We start from the raw sequence: 6,841 nt of genomic DNA on the forward strand, positions 1-6,841 counted from the left end.
GAGGACATTAATTTTATTGCCTGCTACATTAAAATTTGTGGGCAATCACATCTGAATATATATATATATATATATATATATGTGTGTGTGTGTGTGTTATAATAAAATGCAACAAAAAAACCTACTTGGGTTTTTTTTTCCGAGTTTGCTTTGATAATTATTGAACAACTCTGATTTAAAATCTTCCTGATTGACCCTGATCTTTGTATGGAATCATGGAGATCTAGTGAAATGATTCTGTTCTCCCCTACCCTTACGATTAGCTCTGTTATTACAACATAACAGCCATTGAATAGTATTTTCGAATGTTTTGTTTCATTTTATTCCCCAATGTGTCTTAAGGTTAAAAAAAATGCCAGCTTTCATGATGATTTTAAGGTACAAAATACAGGTAAAGATTTTAATAATATCTCAAAATAGCATACAATGCCTTTTATGTAGAGTTTCATTGCAATGAATTTATTTATAAATACTAGTTAGAATATTAGACTTAGTTAGAATATCTCCACATCCTAGGAAAAATATTTATAAATATTAAGGAATAAAAATTCAAATTAAATTATCAATGTTTGAATTTCCTTACAGCCGTAATATTCTTATTTAGAAAGAAATTATTTATGTACTTATATTTATTTCATTTAATGCCCATATAAAAAATCATTATAATTGAAAAAGGTTTAATTCTAAAAAAAATGACACATAAGTCATCTCTGCTGGAGTTAGCTAACTAGAAAATAATTCAGGTTAAGAAGAGTTAATCACTATATAGAATACAGTTATATTCTATATAAGTTTTACAATATTTCATTCACGTCAACTGGGTGCTCTACAAATGGGGATCTGAAATTTGCAAGTAAAACAAACACTATATTCTTAGAAGAACAAATAACTGGTGTTCATTTAACATGTTATATGAACATCCATGAGTGGTGCATCTTGCCTGCAGTTTTTAGAGAGTTACAGGCGCGTGTAGAACAATTGAATAGAATGTTAGTTAATGAATTAGCTGCTAAACGTCATAGTCCTGAGATAGAGTTGCAGATACATAAAGTATAGTTTAGAAAGAAATATTTATCACTCTAACACAAACTAGCAGAAAAACTGCATGAAATATTAAATTTTCACGTGCTTATGTAAAAACTAAGATATGTTTTTATCCTGAATTTATATGTAATTAAATTAAATAAGTTGCGATGAGTGATATGAAAAGAAAAAAAACGTAACACATTCTTGAAAAAAGAAGGAAGGAAAAAAAAAACCAAAGCATTTACGCATGATATTTATTTTTTTTCAAATCTCTTCTTAATGTACTTCATGAATATTCAATTAATCATTTATATAATAATTTTCTGAGAAAAATTACTATCGCAGCAGAATTACATAATTGGGTTATAAAATATTATACAGCTAAAATTCTGAAAGCAAATACAGAAGAAAAAATATATATACACAGAAATCAATACAAACATACCTTTGTACTATGTTATCACTTTGTTGCAGAATACCTTGATAAATATGCATACTCTTTAATTAGTTGGAATCCTGTAGAAAGAAAAAGAGAGTACATATAGTACATTTATTTGATTTGAATTAGCTCCCATGAGTCTGGAAAAAATATATCCTTGCAAACCTTTCTTACAACGATTTTTTAAACATAATTATTAGAGGATTTCACCACTAATTTAAAAAACATATCATCAAAGAAAGCTATTATTTTATTAAGCATTCAATTAATCCCTTCACCTCAGTTAATAAGTGCATTGACAGTTAGATTTTTATCGGATGTCATTGATACGTGACACCGATGTGGTTATAGAGTTATAAATAAGTTTTATATAAGTTAAGTATAAGCTTATTACTCTATGGATATGGTTGACACTGAGTGAGATCACACATATAAGAGGACAAGTTTTAATTAAATAATTGTCATTTTTGAACAAGATAATTCTGTAGTTCTCTAATTCGGGCCGTTAATATATATTTTACGAATTCTTATAAGAAATGGAATAAAAAACGTGTGTAGGGATCAAATCAATATTTAGGAGAGAAAGAACAAGCACGCTGTCGAACTTTGATCAAAAACATGATATAACGAGGTTAATAAGAGATGAAGGATTAAAATCATTTGAAATTATTTTTATCGAGAACAAAGTTTTAAGGCGTTTGTGATCAAAAGCCAAGTATATTTCAAAAAAATCAACAGTTTTTTTTTTTGTCTTTTCCTGACTCAAAGAATATTTGGTTAGAAAATTTTTTTCTCTAGATATATCAAATATTTCAATATACATATATCAGATATTTCAATATAACATACTAGAATAAGTTATTAGTAAAATAATAAAATCATATGAACCCTAGTACTTAAGTTTTTGAATTTTAACACTGTATAAAAAGTTCATGCTTATTTCATCATTTTGATATTTTCTCCATTGCAATTACAATACTATTTGCTCGAATTTTATTCAGATGTTAACAAAAGACAACCTGATGACCCGTCAAATTTTATAACAGTAATGTAGAAGAGTCAGAAGATGTAATAAGTCATTTTTCACTTTAAAAAAAATTGTAGGAACGGAAGCAGAAAATAGACCAGTTTATTGAATCAAAATATACAGGCAAGTTCTTCATAATTCCAAATTCTTGGCATATCAGTTTTATTACACTGGTGTGCAAAACTTTAGCAACAAGTGGTTTTTCGGCCACAGCTCCCCAACAAGGTATAAGATAGCCACGAAATTGCAGTATAATATGCACGTAATTCAGTAGAAAGATTATTTGTATGCAAATTTTAGAAATAAAACGTCGTAGGTGATGTAAGTGTACGTAAGTCTTGTGGATCAGAGCGCGCAGGTCAAAGCTGTGATAAAAGGATGAAGAACACCGTAGTTAAAGACATTCGCTGCAAGTGCAAGTGATTTGGTTTGTGAAACATGTATTCAAGAAATCATTTAGACGACTTTACTCGAGGAAGAATGATTGGGAAGCTTGAGGAGGGGCGTAGTGTGACCAGTGTCGTCGAAGAGTTCGGGATCATCAAAAGTGTTGTTTCTCGTGCTTGGAATGCCTTTAAAACTACTGGTAGAGCTGTTCGGAAGGATGGTGGTGGCCGTCCAAGGAAAACAACACCAAGAGATGACCGTTACATTGTCCTCCAGGCGAAAAGAAACCGTTTTCAGTCAGCGATCGCCATATCTCAGCAACTGTGCACAGCCACAGGACGACAAGTATCAAGATTTACAGTAGCCAGACGCCTCCACAAAGGTGGCTTAATTGCTAGACGTTCTGAACGCTGCATACCTTTAAAAGTTAGCCATCGGCGGCACCGTTTAGGTGGTGCAGAGAACACGAAACCTGGACACCTCATCAATGGAGTCGCGTCCTCTTCACAGATGAAAGTCGTTTTAGTACTACAAGCGATTCTCAACGTCAGTTGATCTGGAGAGAGGTTGGAGCTCGATTTCCTCCCAATAACATCGCGGAAAGGGATCGTAACGGTGGTCCTGGAGTTGTCGTCTGGGATGGCATTATGTTGAACGGGCTGACTGAGCTTCAGATCTTCGACCGAGGTTCTGTAACTGGAGACCGCTACAGCAATGAGGCAATCCTACCCCATGTGCGTCTGTTCCGAGGGGCCATTGGACCAGACTTCATTTTTATGGATGACAATACCCGGCCACACCGTACTGCTAATGTTCAAGAGCTACTGGAAAGTGAAGATATCACACGAATGGATTGGCCAGCTTACTCTCCAGATCTAAATCCCATAGAGCATGTGTGGGATGCATTTGGGAGACGTCTTGCGACACGACAGTATCATCCTGGTAACACCCATCAGCTGAAAGATGCGTTAAAGGAGGAATGGAGACGTTTACCCCAAGAGCTCCTGGATAATCTGGTGCTTAGCATGGAGAGACGATGCCAAGCAACAATTACAGTAAGGGGAGGGCATATCCCATATTAGGGAACGTCTGCCAGTTGTACTTACGCTTCTTCAGGCAATCATGTGTAACGCCACTATGTGTCAAATAAGGCCTTTTTTGTTCCATACCCTACTTTAAGCTTTATATTCATTTCTGCGCCATTATTCTTTTACCATCGTTTAAGTACAAAATAATGTACATCATATTCAAATTTCATGTCAATCGGATGATTTCTTGTAGAGTTATGACGGAAAGAGCACTTGTTGCTTAAGTTTTTCACACCAGTTTTTAAAGCATTTACTCTGGTTTTTGGAGTGGTTAGTAGTGGTATAAATGCTTTTTTTTCCTTGCTTGAATAAGAGTTTGAGAAAACAATCATATTTTGCATTACACGTAAAGAGGAACCACGGAAATATCTTTCAGATTGCTTGATTCCATTTAAAAGCTCAGTAATCGCAATTAATTTTTTATAATAAATAATTTTTTTAACATCTTTGAGAGACTTCTTTGTGAATACGAGAGTCACTCTGAAAGTTTTAAGGTACAGCTAGGTTTTTAAAGTTACAGTTACAAAATTTTAGGTGTGTTCAAAAGAGTCTCCTCCAGCATCAATGCACTTTTGCATTCGAATTTTCCACAGATTAAATGCCTCAAGCCATTCATTTCTTGGAATAGATGAAAAAATGCATTTATAGCCACATCAATCTCTTCTTCTGAAGGAAAACGACGTCCACACAAGTTCTTTTTTAGATTAAAGAATAACCAAAAGTCACACATGGCTAGATCAGATGAATACGGCCGATGTTATATCACTTTAATTTGTTTTTGTTTAAGAAACTCAACTGTTAATCCGGCTGTATGTGAAGATGCATTGTCATGGTGAAGCACTAGTCCCCTAACATTCACTTCTTGTAGAATTTCTGGAAGACATTTAGTGGTATGCCAGTTTGCTGTTACTGTCTTCTGTCCTTCCAACTTGATGGCTTTGACCAATCTCGTTCTTCTGAAGAAAGTGGCATACATCACTTTTTTCAGTGCGCGTTGTCTTTTCATCATCGTGGGATCATCTTCAAAGACCCATACTTTACTTTCTTGACGCGTTGAAACGTCAAAAAACGGTATGTACATTTCATCACCCGTTACAATTTCAGAAATGATGCTGTGGTCACCATCATTTAGCAATTTAAGAGTTTCTTTACTGATTCTGACATGCTCCTCTTTTTGGTGCTCAGTTAGATTATGGAGAACCCAACGGCAAACTACTTTTTTCATATGTAATTCTTAATGTTTAATTTTGTGTATGGCTACGGATCTAATGTTAAGTTCCTTCTGTATAATTTGATAGATACAGCCAAGGTCGGATTTACGTATAAGCTAAATAAGCTGTAGCTTGGGGCCCCGAGATGACAAGGGCCCCCAGATCCTACTTTCCCCCCTCTTCTTTTAAAGTTTTATTCGGAGCTGGGGCTCTCAGAAGCCGAAAATGCATTTTTTTTCTTTTTTGCATTGTCGGACATAATAAATATAAATAAATGACTGAATAAAACAAAAAGCTTCGTTGTCACTAGTAGGGTACATATCATCTTACAAGCAATTTGAGTATTAATAAATTATTTATAAATAAACAATTTTTTAGTTTAAAAGGTAAAAAGGTTTTTTTTTTTTGCCCCATCGTTCGATCATCAGACTATTTAATATCTGTTTCTAAGGATCAGAATTCCCTTTTATTTTACTTTAAAATTGTACAAATGATATATTTAATGCTTTCATGTGATATGCAGCAGTTTTAAACAGCACTTTAAAATATCTAAAAAAGGACAGAAATTGTCAGTTAAAAAAAAATTAACTAATACTTTTGAATAAGAATTTAAATAACTACACACGTTTGTTTTGCTATCTCATTCTATATAGCATTATTTAGAGTAGACAGTTGCGTGTGGGTGTGATGATGACGTAATAAAAGAGGCATACAAAAAAAGCAAATTTCATTTCAGTTAAAATCCTCAATATTATATTTTTAAACTCCTCGAAAATGTAGTAAAAGAGGTATACAAATTAACTGTCGCAAACAAATTAATATTAAGTAAGAACGAAACAAAAATGATATCGAAATATGCTGAATCACTAATGAGACCGGGATGAAAGACATCGAAACCTATTTGATTGAATAGTATAACTAGAAGGTGTTTCTAAAATTCTGAAATCTATCAGGCTTTAATTTTTTTTTTTTTCACAAACTTTATCAGTAATTAAAAATAATAAATTCGTTAGATTTCAATATTGGTTCTGTTTTTTCGTTGATTAAATGTTAAACATTAACAGATATTTGTCTTTTAAAACATTTCATTCTATAATAAGATAATTATTCTACAATTGTAATTATCTAAAACTAATTGCTAATTGATATAAAGCTTTAGTGTGTTCCATTGATATGTTGAATGCTCGTTTTGGCTGGATGCCCGGGACAGTTGCTCTTTCACATCCTAGCCACTATACACCATCAAGAGCAGAGCTGATACTTTAAACCCGTATGACATTTATTCTCTCTGATATTTAATAGACCCTTTAATAAATCCTTAAAAATATAAGCCAAAAATTTACATAAATAATGACAATTTTTTTTCTTGCACTAAAATTTAACAAATGTACTTAAAATAATTAAAAAGAAAGCAAAAATAATGAAGAAATATTTTCAATATAAACATCAATTAAATAATATCAGCTTACGAAATGTTCTTTTTATTTTTACAAACAGTATTAATATAACGGCCCTCACCTGCTCCAGGGTGTAGGGACTGCTGGATTGGGAATTGACAAGGCTACTGATTTGAATATTAGTAGTCGTAAACTCGAAACTGGGTTGGCTGTGCAATGACTGTTATAAAATAAATTAATAAATGTGGGCGGGATAGCCTGGTTGA

At 32.9% G+C, this 6,841-nt stretch overlaps 1 long non-coding RNA gene across 1 annotated transcript in view; it reads left to right on the forward strand.

Annotated features, from left to right (window-relative positions):
• The window catches only part of LOC139427221 (uncharacterized), a 423,254-nt gene extending 416,719 nt beyond the window's left edge, over positions 1–6,535 (forward strand). Inside the window, exon 2 of the long non-coding RNA XR_011638356.1 lies at positions 6,101–6,535. This is a non-coding gene — a long non-coding RNA (uncharacterized lncRNA). The remainder of the gene's footprint in view (positions 1–6,100) is intronic.
• Positions 6,536–6,841: the final 306 nt, after the last annotated feature.

This window comes from Parasteatoda tepidariorum, chromosome X2 (assembly GCF_043381705.1).
Source record: "Parasteatoda tepidariorum isolate YZ-2023 chromosome X2, CAS_Ptep_4.0, whole genome shotgun sequence".
Lineage (NCBI taxonomy): Eukaryota > Metazoa > Arthropoda > Arachnida > Araneae > Theridiidae > Parasteatoda > Parasteatoda tepidariorum.